The sequence below is a fragment of the Stegodyphus dumicola genome, chromosome 1 (genome assembly GCF_044657685.1).
Source record: "Stegodyphus dumicola isolate Sdum_Otavi_A_Nest chromosome 1, ASM4465768v1".
In the NCBI taxonomy this organism is placed as follows: Eukaryota; Metazoa; Arthropoda; class Arachnida; order Araneae; family Eresidae; genus Stegodyphus; species Stegodyphus dumicola.
The window spans coordinates 4,528,860-4,546,341 of NC_140768.1; the positions used below are offsets into that span (position 1 = coordinate 4,528,860).

The 17,482-nt window shown below is 31.0% G+C and overlaps 1 long non-coding RNA gene across 1 annotated transcript in view; it reads left to right on the forward strand.

Annotated features, from left to right (window-relative positions):
• Positions 1-17,482, forward strand: part of LOC146999035 (uncharacterized) — an 81,009-nt gene that overhangs the window by 20,108 nt on the left and 43,419 nt on the right. The window contains exon 2 of the long non-coding RNA XR_015040056.1: positions 4,751-4,851. This is a non-coding gene — a long non-coding RNA (uncharacterized LOC146999035). The remainder of the gene's footprint in view (positions 1-4,750; positions 4,852-17,482) is intronic.

Here is a 17,482-nt window from a genome sequence, read left to right on the forward strand (position 1 = left end):
CCGCTAATTTATTTCTGGAGAACTTGTACGAAAGTAAAAGTAGCCTTTTATTCTTTGAAAAAATATCATTCTAAAGAAGCCAATTAATTAATTTTAAAATGCACTGTTAAATATTTATGAAGGAAATCTTATTCGTTTTTCCAGTTGCATATTTTCCACATTAAGAAAGGCAATTAAAAAATGACAATACAACTTACCAGTATTCTCGCCTTTCGTAATGTCGGCATAGAAAAATATTTTATACAAATGATTTTTGAATCCGTTTTAAAAAGAAAAACTTCAGAGTTTTTTACTTACGATTCGCAAATACGATAAAAAATGTTAACTCATTTTACTATATTAGCTTCGGGTATGAAGGAGTTTTTTTTTTCTTTTGGTGAAATGTTATTAAATTTCCGACCATTTCTCCGCTGTCACTCAATTTCTAACATTTTCAGAGGGAAAAAATATATTTCCTTCTGCTCGCATTTATTGAAATTTCTTTCGAACTGAAAATGTCATATTTTTTGCAAAGTTCATTTGGAAAATATTGTAAGTGTGATAAGTTTATTTTCTAGCATTGGATTATATATTCACACATCAATTTATAGTTCTCTGTTCTAAAAAAAAAAAAAAAAAAAAAAAAAAAAAAAAAAAAAAAAAAAAACTGTTGTTTAATCTTTGGATTATGGTAACTTGGCGATTTTTTGGCGAAAATTTGGCGACCAACCCTGCTACAGCAACCTGCTAGTTTTTTTTTGGACGCCATTTTATTTTCACGAAGTAAAGGCATTTTTTTCCCAACAATCTGCTAGCCGAATTACGCTTATGCTAGAACTTTTATGGAACAAAAGTGCTTAATCATGACGAAGATTAGGGGGTAAATTGGGATAAAGTGCAGAATCGCAAACTGCTTGCCGCGTTTTTAAGAATTGCACGTACACGGTATCCATGTACACGTCGACCTGTTTTCATTAAAAAAAAAACAACATCCCAGAATTGCACAAAAATGGCATTGCGCACACTCGACTTTATCCATGTACACTGCTAAAGTCCTAGCTAGTAACCTTTATCGCCTTACCAAAATGTCGCCAAACTACCTGTTACCATATTCCAAAGATTAAACAAACTGTTTTATACTATCCACAAAAATTTTTGTTGTTTCTTGTGTACTCCATAGAGCTTAAATAAATTTTTGCAGTCACTCTTTTGCGTTAGGGAATCAAAGAACTAAATTCACTCTTGTCTAATAAATAACTCTTATTATCCATACCATTTATTATAGCAAGGTTTAGAAAACAATTTAAGGAGATCTACGTTTAAATGAATTTGACAAAATGGATTTTTCTTTCACTAAAATTTCACTGCCCTGTTTTTTTTTTTCCCGCCAGGCACAGTTTAAAAGCACATTTTGAAATATGGCTTGTATTTCACAATAATCCATGTTTAGAGAATAAGATAGAAAACAGATGGACTTTCATTCCCAGTAGAAAGTAAATCGCCTTTAAGCTTATTTCTAGCAAGTAAATAAAATACTTTTAATTTTTCTAGTTGGATGACAATCACAGCTTAGTTATCAGATTTAGACCAGAGTCGTACTTTCGTAAAGCTTACAAGTTATTTTTTTTCCCTTCCAGTCTCTTCAACACTTGGCACCAGCTATTTAGTGGCAGTGATCGCCACGTGCCTCTAGTTTGATCTGATCTAGTTTCCATAAAATGCGGTTAGCTTACGAGAAAAACTTGAAAAGAATTTACCTTATTCAATTTAATTCAGTTGATATGCACTGTCATGCATTCGAAAGCAAGAGCATCAGCAAAAATTTACTTGCGCAGTTCCTAACTAACTTTTGTTAGGATTATGAAAAGAAGAATATAATATCTATTCTTAATTTTCAATCTGTTTTCCATCTAATTTTCATCCATAATCTAATTTTCCATCGCGTGAGACGGCCCACCAGCGGCCGAGCGGTAAAGTCGCTGAACACTGGTAGTTCGGTTCGAGGTTCCAATCCCGCGAACGCGCTGGCTGTATGGGTGTTTTAGTGGTTTTCCCCATGTGTAATGTGTATACGAGACAGTTTCCCTTAGATAGTTCTCCATGAAAGCATCCCTACCCTTAGGCAGATAGTCCTAGTGTGCTTTGCCATAATTAAATACACCACACCACACCACACCACACCACACCACCATCTCGTGAGACAGAACATCTGCGGGTTACTTTCCATTGCCTGAAGTGATATTTCACATAAAAAGGAACTTTTCGACAACATTTCTGAAATCTGGGAAACGTAATGAAGACATATCGGGTAAAGTTTTAAGCATTTTTCGTAAATTTTTATGTAAACTTTTACAGCTTGTCAATTTCACTTGCGAAATTAATTTGGTACTTAGTACTATGACAACCATCTTGGCGCAATTTGGCGACTTTTTAGGGATGACAATGTAAAAGTTACTTAAAACATGTGCAAGTTGGTGGTCTTCGCGTCTTCTTTTTTAGAAAGATTCACAAACTATCGATATTTATAGTAAGCTTGGTAAACAATATCAACATAGAAAAAGAAACATACGAGTACTTTAGCAATTTAAAATACGAATTTGAATTATTAAATACATTAAAAAATAAAGCATTTACATTCTTCTTCGAAGCTTTCTGTAATTTTTTCCTTTCGTTATTCTTCTCCTGAAGTACACGTACGCAGCGATCTGTTTTCACTTGAAAAAAGATCAGAGAATTGCGGAGAGTCGGCTTCGTGCAATCTTCGGCAACAGCGGCTATCTAGAAAACTCATTTTGTCGTTGTTCCCTTTAGACAATTTTCAGCAAAATTCTCTGATTTTGCCAAAATTTTACCGTAGTTTCTACCGTTGCTGGTGAATTCCACAAGTTAATACTTTAAAAGTAAGTTTAAGGAAAAAAAAAAAAAAAAAAAAAAAAAAAAACAGGATTTTGGGCTTGAAAACCATTGGAACTTGGAATACAACAAAATAGAAGGTATATGAAGATGGCGGCGTTGCTTCACTGAAACGATTGTTGTGAACATGGTTGCAAGAAGAATGGTTCTGCGCATGGTTGCCAGAGTTTGGCACTTTCTGAAAATTTTGCTACTGCTATTAAAATGGTTGCGATAATACGTAAGTACTATTAATTTTTCCTAATTTTACAGTTTTCTGTAAAGGCACCACATATTACCCCAGCTTGGCGATTTACTTCGAGATCTCTATTTTAAACGCCTGCTGTTGCAAAGCATTCGAGTTATAGTTAAATTCATCCTGTTTAATACAATAAAATATTTTCCTTTCTTTTAGGAATATGAATTATACTTCTATGCGTCTTTAAACTGGATTGTTTGGCGATTTATCAATCTTTTAGCGATTTTGGGAACAGCATCTCTATTATGACTCAATAATTTGCGAATTTCGTGGTTTAATGTTTTTTGAAAAAATATAGTCAAGTTGGTATGATAGATTCAACATATATTAAAATTACGTTTTTTTTTTAGAAAAATAACATAAATATTTTTATTTTCTTCTATCATATTTTAAAATCTCTTTTTCGTTTTGGAGATATCTTAATACTTTGAATCTGAAATTTAAACAGATAATAAATATATGGAACCGTATCCAAGGTAATAAATGTGATAAAACACAATTTCTGAATTACTTTTCATATTACTTAGTAAAAACTACTCATCAAAAAGAAAAAAAAGGTACTGTGAGTGTGACGTAATTTGTTTCATTTATTTAATTTCTAACTAGTTACTATAAATTTTATAATTTTTTCTAATAAGTCCCGTGAAACTGATTCAAAATATTGGTATATGCATAAGTTTTTCTCTGTAAAATGGAACTTACGCTCTTTTACAATTTTTTTTTTCAAATATCTTTTGATTTATATTTTCACAAAGTTGTCAGATAGTATTGTAGGGTCATTAGGTTATTTTTAAAGCAGGAGTGATAAAAAATGAGCAACGCCCTCTCCGGGCATCGAACCACGAACCTCTGGAATACGCGCCCAGCATGCAGACCACTACACCACGAAGGCGCGCTGAGAAGGCGGGAGAAATACCTTATAGTATGAAAAGGAATGAAGCAGTGTTCCAACAGCTGACTTCCACTAAAGTATCCAGATGCCCTCTAAACGGAATAAAAGATGTACTATTAGGAGGAACATATATGAACAGATAAACGTTCAGTAAATTCGTTATCACATCCGATTTGTTTTAAATCCAGTACTAGAACTTTATAGATGTATCGAGCCTTTTTGCTCTCCTTCCTTTCTTTTCTCCTGTGTGTATGTGTAGAACCTGATGCCACTGCTTGTATAACTAGCTATAATAATGCATTTATCACTGGTCTTTGATAAAAGCGCTAAAACAGTACTGCATTTACAGCTTCAGAAGGCTATGTTTAATAGAAAGCATCTCATTCATTAGAAATGGTTTGGGATACAGCCTGATTTCAGAGTACGCGAAGTACAAGTTACACAAAATACCCTTTATTTTAATAGAAGAGTGTATTGTTTTACCAGACAATATTAATATTTAAAGCAACAATCAGTAAATATCTCTGAACTGCTTGAATCATAACTAAAAAGTAAACTATAAGCTTGGTACTATCACCTTGGAATTTTTTAAGACTTGATAGCGATTAAAGGGATTGTAATAAGACCAGATAAAAGCTTAACCTACAAACTAAATTGCTAAATGTTTTACATTTATGAAAAATTGCTGTAGTTGGGAAAAAAATGCATTTTGATGTTTCTAATTCTAGCTATATCTGAAAGCATAGGTGAACTTACTCTATACAGAAGAAAATGAAAAATGTCATGGTATAAGATATTCTAAACAGAAGAATATTAAGAAGCTGAAAAGGTATATTTCAATTTTAATGCAAGCAAAATTAGAAAATAAATTAATAATTTTTGTTATAAAAAAACTTCATCCTAAACATTAAATTAATTTTTATTATGTGCAGCACTGTATTGAAGAAATAGTTTTAAGAAAATTCTTGTAGTAATTCGTTTATGATTTTATAAGATATTTTCTCCCTCCTTTCCGAGATTTGAATAATAAAGTGACGAGAATAATAAATATATAGTAATAAAACCTAACTTATCTTGTAAGTCTTTCGTATAAACACTTTGATTGTCCATATAGTCTGGTGGACCTCCTGTAGTCTGTAGATTTCATTTCTATCCCAGAGTACAAAAAGAAAATTGAATTTGTAATTCAATTTAAAATGAGAAAAAAAAAACCTATCCTTTCATTCGGTATAGTACGTAGAAAAACAGCCTCTCCTGAATTGGAGTAGTATCTTAGAACACAAACATTCGTAAACTATTTTGGAGTTGAAAACATAATAAGCGTTCAATGCAAGATTCAAAGGAATAAAAATAAAAGACAGTTCATCTGCAGGTTTTGAATTTTTAAAATGGCGAAAATGTCGTTCTCAGAAAAATTTAATCGTCAAAGGATAATTTAATAAATGATAATATCTGAATATATTCAGCTTTCCTTTCAGCAAAAGAAGTCCTTTTCCGAGAGCTTTGCGAATTATGGTAATATAATATTTACTTTGCGTAGTTCAAAACATTTGTTATTCTGGGGTTCTATTTGTCTATGCATTGCAGCGCAAAAACTTCCTACTCTTATAAGTAGTAGAAAAGGTTTGTTTTACAGAAGATGTTTTAAACACAACGCGTATTTGAGTGCTTCCATTAATTTCTTTTATATTTTCAGGAATAGGATTTACACGAATTTCTAATAAGATTTATTTCATTTTTGAAGTTCCAAGATTCTGTGGTCAAAAATAAATATGTAAAGGTGCTGTAGGTTTTGTTACGATTTTATCAAATTATCCTGAATGTATTTTCTTTAATAACTATTCTGAAAGACTTAATAAATCCTAGATATTTTTTAAAAGTGTAAAAGAAGGACTGAACAATTTTCATATCCCTATTCGGTATATTCATACAACTAAACTTCATTACAATTTGTTCAAGCTTTTTATTTTGGCTTTATTTTCTTGTTTCTTATTCTACATACTTTATAACAAAATATGGGGTTTCTGATATTATATTTCGTGAACTTTTCATTAACGAGGACATAATCGGTCTATAATCTTCTTCATATTAAAAATTTCTTTGGCAGAATCTTGAAAAATTTTGGATTATTATAATAATCCCAAAATTATGCAGTTACGCCTTTTCACCCACTTGACAATTTTTACACTTATATCAGGTATATATTGATTTTATGATAATTGATTGCAGTTTTTAGTTTTGGCTTTTAGAATTCTTGATTTTATTTTTCTATTTCATGATATTTTAATGTAAAATATCAGTTTTCATGACCGCTTTCTTTATTGACTACAGTAACATCTGTATTCTTTTTGATGCTAGAAATGTCGTTTGCGATGTTTATGTCTCTAGCTGTAGCTATTCCACTTGAAGAAATAGAGTGAATGGCTACTGAGAGTCATCATTAGAGTACAAAAGTTTAAAAACTCTTTGTTAGGCTGTACGCAAACGCTAACATTTTAATCGAAGAATGCCCACAACTGTCTAGGACAACCACAACTGTCTAGGATAAGGCATTAGAAGCACTTTCCATTAACATTAATTAGAATAACGAAGCATAAATTTATAAAAATTACCAGTTAGATATTATAAATTATAAGACTTATAAGTAAATTAAACATAGACAGGTGAAAGCGTGTCTGGGCATCCAGGCAGCTTACATAGACTATTCGGGTACTGTTCAGAGCCCACAACTGTCTAGGACAAGCAGCTCCTGGTTTGCCAAGAGCACCGCATCGGGAATTTATTTAGAGATGTTGAAAAGTATATCATGCCAAACAAGGGCTAAATGCTAAGAAATACAAAGGAATGATATTTACAGGATATAGTCAATCCATAAGTTATCGGTATGAAGCGGAGCAATAAATTAAAAAAATCTGATGCGTACACCACCACATGACTTCCTTGTACGGAATATTAAATTATACGCATTTTTTCTTGCATTTCATTTAAACTATTGCATTGAATTAAATCTACTTCGTCGATAGAGCATAAATCACAATAGAATGAATGCGATCTATAAAATTCACTATATTTGTTTACTATAGCAGCCCTAGGTTCACTTAACAGCGTTACATTTCATTCATTTTCTAACTCAGAATGCACAAAATTTATATCATTTTAATATTATCTAATCGTTGCCACATGTTTATCCAACTATTATAATAAATCTTAAACGATGTATAAAAGAAATTAAGCAAAGAACAACAATAACAACAAAAAAGAAAAAACAGTTTTTGACTTTTTCACAGAGATTCAGTATTTCTCATTCAATTAATTCAGTTCTCACTTCGCGACACGGCAAAAATACATAAAAACTCAAAATATCTGTATTGAAAATTATGAAGTCACTTAACAGTATTACATTTCGTTCATATTATAACTCAGAACGCGCAAAATTTATATCATTTAAAGAATTATCTAATCGTTGCCACATGTTATATTCAAGTACTATAATAAAGCTAGAACGATGTATAAAAGAAATTAAGCAAACAAACAAAAAAGAAACAGTTTTTCACAGACGATTGAATATTTCTCATTCAATTAATTCAGTTCTCATTTCGCGACAAGGCAAAAATACATTAAAACTCAAAATATCTGTATTAAAAATTACGAAGTAAATCTTAAACACTTATTTCCTCGAAAAAATTCCAGGAAGAATTAAGCATGATTTAATTCGCAATAATAAATGAAAGGCGTTATCTTTGTTGTTGAGAAGCTACGTTTTTCTAGATTGGCAACAAATTCACTACTCTGCTGTTTCAAATGTAAACAAGCAATGGCCGCCATCAAAGAAATTATTAGGCTTAGCGGCACTTAAACAACTTTAAAATTGTTTATAATTCTAAAAATATTGCATACAGATTTACTAAAGGCATAAAACCCTTAACCGGAAGATAAGAAAAACATAATTCAATGATTTTTAAAGCAAAAATCGTACAATTTACAAACATATAAGAGTAAAGAAACTGAGATCACTGAGCCGGGTAACAAAGTGGATATATATACAAATATATTTATATACGTTTGGCGCGGCCGATTGCAACCAGAATACGAGGTGCACATCTACATGTTATAGTAGTCCTATAAACAAAATTTCAGCGTTCTGAGGCTACTCGTTTTTGAGTTATGCGAGATACGTACGTACATACGTTTGTACAGACGCCACGAAAAATTCTCTTCAGAATTCATTTTAAAGCAGTTTTATAATTGTTTTGGAGGAAAAGAGTCTTTTATTCAGTCCTTACGTACAGATATCACGCAAAGCATCGTTAAATTGCATTCGATAGCTGTCAAAATGGATATTTTCGTTGAAATATGCTGCCTGAAAATTTTCGCGGTAACAATACTTCCTTTTTACTTTGTACAAAGAAGTAAAAAAGATCATACCTTTTTTAAATTTCTAAAATTTTCATATACTTAAATTATTTTTAAAATTTTTTTTATTAAAAATAGTTAATAGTGAACTTATTATACGATATGCTAGACTTTAAACTGAAATCCTCAGGTACCACTTTTTAATTTTCCTTTTCCTAAGCCAGGGCGTGTTTAGGATTATTGCATCCACCTCCCTTCTTCGGACTGCTTCACGGAATTTGCGAAACGCGAAGGCATTTGAAGCCTTTAACGATGCCTCACCTTTAAATGACTCTAGAGTGCTCACCGTCAGTCAATTACAGCAGGGAATTTGCGAGGTATTTTTTTCTCCTCCCCCCCCCGCATTCTTCTTTGTTTCAATTACAGAAGCGTTTGTTATATGCGGATGTAGATGATAAGAGCTTTGTTTTTTTTTGGGCTGGGTCAAAACAGTTTAATGTTGTACGTCCAGTAGCGTCTACATTAGAAGAGGTAAAGACAATGTTAGTGCTGGTATTAATTTAATGAGATTTTTTCTTTTAAATGCCACGAAAATTAAATTCGAGGAATGGAAAAACTAAAAACCTATTCGGTATAATAAATCTGATATCTTTTCGTATCTATCTGTAATAAATCTTGGTAGTTTCATCAGTAAACCAATTTGATATTGTTGCTAATCGCAGAAGACTTTTAATTTTATTTCCGCAGCAAACTGCCAAATCTAAAGCTGTTACCATTCTTAGGAAAAAGATTTCACATTTATGTTACAAACTGTAAAAGTAGGAAACTGAGCGATATTAAAGCAACATACTAACTTTTCCTCATTTTTACTTCCTTGTACGAAGTAAAAAGGAAGTATTGTAATCACGAAAAGTTTCAGGCAGCATATTTCAACTAAAATATCCATTTTGACCGCTTTCGAATGCAATTTAACGATGTTTTTGCGTGATATCTGTACGTAAGGACAGAATAAAGGACTCGTTTTCTCCAAAAAAATTATAAAAGTGCTTTAAAATGAATTCTGAAGAGAATTTTTTGTGGCGTCTGTACGAACATATGTACGTACATACGTATCTCGCATAACTCAAAAACGAGTAGCCTCAGAGGGTTGAGATTTTGTATATAGGAATTGTAATATTGTTTGCTTAATTTCTTTTATACATCGTTCTAGCTTTATTATAGCATTTGAATAGAACGTGTGGCAACGATTAGATAATTCTTTAAACGATATAAATTTTGTGCATTCTGAGTTATAATATGAACGAAATATAATACTGTTAAGTGAACCTAGCGCCAGAGTGTCGCTATGGTAAAGAAATAGAGTAAATTTTAAAAAATGAATTTATTCTATTGTGGTTTATGCGCTGTAGGCGAAGTAGATTTAATTAAATCCAATAATTTTATAAACGAAATGCAAGAAAAAATGCGTATAATTTAGTATTCCGTTCAAGGAAGTCATGTGGTGTACACATTAGATATTTTTCTTTATGTTATAGTTTAATTCTATGGAAATCTGATATAATTTAGATTGATCGTTAACTGATAACTTTGAAGGCAGAAGTTGCTCGGCTTAGTGCCACCAACGATAACATCCTTATTTATCATCCCCGTATACTGGAAAATAGGCAGTTTGTGGATGTTTTTAGACGTAATTCAAGCCTTTTATTTAACATTTCAAATTAAAACTACATTGCTTAATGTAACATGAGCGAATTAAAAATAAAAATATATTTCATATTAGTTTGTATAATTTTGAGTAATGTATCGGACTTAGACCTGCAGAATGTTAGCCATTCGGAGTGTGAAACATGATGAATCAACAACGCTCTCATTGCGAAATAAACCGGCCATCTTCCAATTGTTGACTCAGTGTGCTACTATGAAATGTTTTCTATTATAAAAACTATTACTATTGTTTTTACTATAAAAAGTTACTATTGTTTTCTATTATAAAAAGTTACTTTGGTTTTCTACTATAAAAAGTTACTATTGTTTTCTACTATAAAAAGTTACTATTGTTTTCTACTATAAAAAGTTACTATTGTTTTTTACTATAAAAAGTTACTAGTTTAGCATAGAATCGTTTGATTTTGAAACATATATATTTACTTCCTTGTATGAAGTAAAGAAGGTATTGTAATCGCAAAAAATTTCGGGTATCATATTTCAACAAATATATCCAGTTCGATGGCTTTCGAATCTGTTTGAACGATTTTTTTTGGTGTGACATCTCTACATATGGATAGAATAAAAGACTCTTTTCCCCCAAACCGATTATAAAATGGATTTAAAAGAGATATTTTTCATGACGTCTGTACGTACGGACAGAAGAGACGCATACAGATACATGCATATGTATGTATCCGTCTCGTATAAAACAAAATTGAGTAGTCTTAAAACTTTGAAATTTTGTTTATGGGTCTGCTACAGCATAGTTGTGTACAAAATAGAAAGTGCAGTTGCACGTTCGTTGCAATAGACCACACCAAACGTATACTATAAAGGCATATTATACATATATATATATATATACTTGTATATACGCCCTCTTCTTCAGCTGGGTGAACTCAGTTTTCTTATTCTTATGAGTATGTAAATTTGACAATTTTTGCTTTAAAAGTGATATCGAATTATGTTGTTCTAATGTTCCTCTTAACGTTTTTATACCATTAGTTAATCTGCATGCAATAGTTATAGAATTATCAACAATTTAAAAATGCAAGTGGTGCTGAGCCTAGCCGCTATTTGTTTACATTTGAAACTCATGGAGAATAGCGAATTAAGTCAGTTGGTGCACCGACTTTAGTGTAATTTTGTCTACTAGGACCAAAAGTAAACTTTTAATTTTGTGCACCAAAAGTCTGTCTTCTCGCCCTCTGATCGAATTGCTTGTTTTTCTTTATAAAAATGTTTTAAAACTAATTTAAACTGTTTGGTGTTTTAGGTTTTTCTGTATTTTACAATTTTTAATGAATGCATTTTGAATTTTATGTATTTTACGTTGCTGCGAAGAGAGAACTGAATTAATTGAATGAGAAATATATTTCTAATAATATTCTAGGAAATATGTTTAAATGAAATGCAGAGAAAAATGTGTATTATTTAATAGGCCATACAAGGGAAGTCATGTAGTGTCCACATCAGATATTTTAATGATATATCTAGCGGATATATATGCTTTCGATTTCCCTATTTGGCATCTCAGCGCGTTTTATTCTATGGGGCTCATAGAACACTTCTGTAACTCCGTATAGATTTTTATATTCGGCTACAGAATAATTATTTTTTCTTATTATATATATTTCTTCAGATGCATCTTTGAGAATTGCTTCTGCTGTATTCGTTGCGTATGAAATATGGATTGTAGAATAATAGGTATTTTCTCATTTAAAAAAAAGTTACATTTGCAGTCTTTCTGGCAGAAATGTAATCATAATTAAGCTTAGTCAGCTTTTTTAAATGAATTTGTTTATGATTAAAAGCATTATACAAACAAATGTAATTACTTGGATATTAATGCAGAATATGAAAAAGTGAAATGATATGAAACATTAGTATCAGAGGTTTTTGCCTGTTCTTCGTCTAAATCTTTCCTTTAAAAACTGAAGCTTTTGACAGCATATATCTAACATTCTCTCAATCATAAAAAAAAATAAATGTTATTGTGAATATTTTAAGGTATATTATTCGGGGAACATAAAGACTAGCAAAATCTTTATTTTCACTACTGTCATTAAGTGTTGATCATTTATCACGACTGAAATTTTCACAACTAATGCTTTTCTTTCTGATCTAATGGTTAAACTTGGTATGATTTATGGAAGCTTAACTGGCCTTTAAATAGGTACAAAAGTTTTGAAAGGAAGCATTTTAGAATTTCTTATGATTAATTAAGTCAGTAAAACTTGCTAACGTGTCTTTTCGAACTCAAGTGTTCCTTGTTTAGCTTTTTTGTCTCTGACTTGAATGTTTTTTTTTTTTTTTTTTTTTTTTTTTTTTTTTCAGATTTCTTCAGTCAATCCCTTTCGATTCCTTCCCATAGCTTTGAGCAATTAAAACTCGGTCTGAGGATTTCAAATTAAAGTCTGAAAAGTAATAAGGAATTTTGTAATTAAATAAAAATAATACCTACTACTGCCAACCGATAAAAGTAAATATTTCTGCTCAATTAAATTAAAATGCCAGCAAAAGAAAGTATCTTAACTTTAAAACGGATGACGTCTGTTTCCGCATTTAATTTAAGAGTATGAATAGCAAAATGAAGAAATGTTTTAGCTCAAGATATTAAAAACATGAAGGTTTTTGCATTCAGGCCCAGCAGTTCTTGGGAGAATTTTGTGCTGTTCGTTTGGACCATTTCAGAAGAACCCCAAACTGACATAAGTTCATTTTGTAATATATAATTAGGCTACTGAATTGTTATACGATTCTAATGTAAAACATATTACTGTTTAATTACGTATTTGAAGTTTTATGCTGTGTGGCTAATTTCATTTCCTAATATTCTTATATTTTGATACTGAGTAGGAAAGGGAAGCTTTTATTTATCAAAGTACTTTTCAACACAACAAAAATAAAATAAATAATTATTGCACATATTCTTGGACGGATAATTTTGTAATGTGCTATGCAGGATGTTTTAAAAGGTAGTTTACAAACTTTACATGCTGGTCTGTCAAACTATGAACAAGTTTTAGATAGGGTGTTGTGTCCGGAAGTCAAACTGTGGTGCTACAGGAACGAGATCGATACGCAAAGAAGGGGAGTCGATAACGACCTTATTATGACTCTGTTTAAAAAAATTTTGGTTAATCTTTGAATTATGGTAACTTGGCGATTTTTTGGCGAAAATTTGGCGACCAACCCTGCTACAGCAACCTGCTAGTTTTTGTTTGGACGCCATTTTGTTTTCACGAAGTAAAGGTATTTTTTTTTTTTTTTTTTAACTCAACATTTTTTTTCCAACCATCTGCTAGCCGAATTACTCTTATGCTAGAACTTTTATGGAACAAAAGTGCTTAATCATGACGAAGATTAGGTGCGAAATTGGGAGAAAGTGCAGAATTGCAGACTGCTTGCCGCGTTTTTAAGAATAGCACATACTCGGTAACCATGTACACGTCGACCTATTTTTACTTAACCCATCAACGAGCCCGCCTCTCGGAACGAAATGCTTCGAAAACGGTCGCGTTGTCAGACAACAAACCCCTCCAAAAAAATCGCTTTCGTTTTCTGAAATCTCTCTAAGATGGCCCAGCCTAAGGCAGTATGTTTGCTTCCCCTTAGTGTGATGGATAAGCCATAAAATTACCTCCCCGCTATTGAATGCCAAGAAGAAGTTGTTCCCTTTAGTTTCGTCTCCCTCCTCTTTCTTTGTACTAGTAGCCTGTAGAATTGTTTCTTTTAACATGTGACTGCCAAATTTTCCGAAATCTTTTTAGAATTTTAGCTTCCAAGCTTGTGAACATTCAATTATTCGACATGTTTTATTGGGCAGTATTTTAAGAAAGATCATTATTTATTTTGTTACACAATTTTTTTACTATTTACTTATCTATTTTATTTAGTTTTAGTAAACCAATTTATTTTGGGAAATTAAATTTTAATCCATTCTTTTACCGACTCAGTTTTCATCACATTATAAGTCCATACATATTTACGATGAGAGTACAATATTTATCAGAAATTTTTGGAAAATTTCGCATATGCATTTATATTTTAGCGTTGAATTTTTTCCACAAGTTGTTCGTTTACTGTCGAGCTCATCTTCGTCTTTTCAGCGTGGAATTGGCAAGCATAATCTTCCTAATATTTTTCGGGATTTTATAGCAATTTCTAGAATTTTGGCGGTTTTCTACAAATATTTTGGTAAGTTTAGCTATTATACAGTTGCTACTAATGTAGAATTTAAAGACAAAAATGTATTCCTTCGTTGATTTGAGAGATCGCATTTCGAATTTAAACGGAAGTTTAAATGAATTTGATACAATCTTACCACAGACTAGAAAGAATTATTTCTCTGTGTTGGATGGATTTTTCTCACTTTTCTGCATTTGATACATTAAATGCACAAAGCAGACATTCACAAATAGAATTTAAATAAATTTCTCTTTTCATTTAAAATTTGTCATTATTAGCACCTCCCGCAGTTTTATGCAATCATAGGATTTTCTGAATTCTATTAGGTCGTTAACATAATTTCAAGGCCTAATAGAAAAGTGATAATATGGAAAGACTATGTCTTGAGTACCAGTAGCCAAGTATTTGTAATTAAATAAAATAATATTGAATACCAGCCGCTTTTTTATTTATTTTTAGTCATATAACAAAAGATAAACAAGAATACTATTACATCTAAGAATTATTTAGTAAATTATTTTGCTAATGTTTTATGAATGAGGAAACACGGTAAAAATGTTTTAATGATTGAATTCACCGTTAAAAATCAAACAAACCCCAAAATTCCTTTTTCCCATAACTTCGTAAAATGTTTTGATTAAATATGATTTGAATGAGTTTTCCAATTCTGTTTTGAGTGATATAAATATTATTAAATTAGGATATAAATATTAGGATATAAATTATTATTAGTAATAATTTTTGTATTATAACTTAGCAGAATATCGTTTATCGTTAAAAATTATATCTAAAAGAATTAAATTTTGAAAAAGAATAAAAAATATAATTAACTTTTCCATTTTCTCCTCTATGCATCTATTTATATAAAAAAGGAATCTGGCTAGGGAATTTACGACTTGTATATGAACTAAAAATTGGTATCTTGACAAAACTTGTCAGAGCATAAAAAGCTTACATTCTGTGATATTAGTGTATTAATCATACTTCTGTATCCGTAAATGCAGTTTATAATTACCAGCATAAGTATCATAATGGATTTTATTAAAACGACAAAACTGAATGCATGATCCTAGCATTATCAAAGTACGGCTTTTTATCCCGTTAAGAATTGCTTGGTTCGTAACCAACACGAGTTTTATTTTTGAAATGTTATTCCAAATAAAACAGGAAGCGTTAAACTATATGCATTTTAAACAGTTTTACTTTTTTTTGGAAGGGAACCTGACTTCCGCAGGCTTACTGACACTAAGGTCTCGAAAGACTATTTCTAGTCAATAGAGTTTTTTCATTCATTTTTTTCATTCATTTTCATTCTTATCTAGAGCTATCTTTTTTTCTAACCATTGTAAACTACAGATATAGTGGGAAAAAATTCTCATTTTACATAATTTTCGGATAATTACATTTTACGTTAAATAATTTTAGATTTTGATTAACGCAATCGATGAATATGGCAGAATAATAGTTTGTTGTAAACATTGTAAATTTCAACGTTTTTTAAGTAAAGTTTTCAAGTAAACCAAACCAAAGATTATTAAATTAGTCTTATAATGTTTACTGTTTGGTTTTCAGTGTTCTGAATTTGCATTTAAAAAAACATAATTTAAATAATCTTTCTTTACGCTAGTCGCTTTTAAAATGTTTACCTATGTAAACACTTACTAATGTTTAATGTAGCAACTTTGTATGTACTTAACGAAAGACTTAGAGGAATTTATAAAGAAAACTAGTTCACACGGAAAAAATCACGAAATCTTCCCTACGGCCAACGTATTGACCAGAAACCAAAACCAGGTCAAAAAATACTTATGATCATCTCTTTTATCCACATAGCCATTGGTAAACTTTTCAAACTTATACTTGTTCTTATTGCAGTTATAAACAGAAATGTGAACACTCAGATACTGCGCTTGTTAAAGTTAGTACAGTCTGCGGCTGATTCTATATCTGTCGAGGTGTTTTCGAAAAAAACTTGAAAGATTATGTTACCTGCTGAGTCATCGAAATATTATATATTTGTTTATTGAAACTGAAAATTTTATAATTTTCTATAAAACTGCAATGGAATTATTGCATTGAGTAATCTTCAGTGTGATGTAATTAGTGTCCTAAATATAAAAGTATGCAAAAATCAAATTGGAAATTACAGCAAATCAGTCCCTAGAAATATGCTATGCCTGTATTAATCTAGTAGCAATCAATTATTCGTAACATTATAGTATGCATGCCATATAACAATTTGTCAGCAGTACAGGAAACAATTTCGATATGCGTGCCTTTTCTTTTAATAGTTTTTCTCTCGTTACTTTTAAGATAAACATATAACTTGAAATAGTTTTTCTTCCTCCAGCTTTCACTTATTTATTTCTTAAAATATCTCCACTAAAATCAGAGTGATATTATTAACGATTTTTCTTTATTATATAAATATAAAATTTATCCTTTATTATATAAATAATTGAAATGCTTAAATTTGACATTCTAATAAATATTTTATAGTAACTCTCTGAAAAATTTAACTTCTTTTAAAATGTATGAAAATGAATTAAATCGTGTATTTTTTCCAGTCTTAATGATAATAGAATTTTAGAATCATCAGTTATATATCCGTATTGATTATGAGAAATTATCTCATTCTTCTTTGAGCTGGAAATTGCTCAATGGAGCTTCTTCCAGCTAGAATTTGAACTCGGGGTGTAAGTGATAGTAGATCGGACTATCAGTCGGAAGAATGCCTGTGGTTCGTATTCCGCTGATAGGATAACGGATTTTTCGTGGGTTTTTTTTTTTTTTTTCCTCATAAAAACGTTATGTCTCTTCAATGGCACCCCAACGAAAACATGTCAGACGATAATTCGTTAACACATGAATTATTCCGACAGTGCCTCGTGCTTCTTCTCTCTCGCCCTTTAAATGAAAACAAATAATAAGGAATTATGCCATTCTCACTATCTTGTTATAAATGGAAGTCCTTCCAGCTAGAATTTGGAAGACCTCCTTATTAGAAGCACAAAGAGGGCACTGCTGAATTTTCGCATTTCTTGCTTCGAAAAAAATCCAATGTATCTGCATGGTATCTTTCTATTTGTGCAGCATTCGAAATTATTCCGCTTTCGCAAATTTTTCAAATTTACTTTTTCTTGTATCGTTATTCCATTTGTCGTATATTGATAGGTGAAACAATGCAGATTTCTGTCTATTTTCTTAAG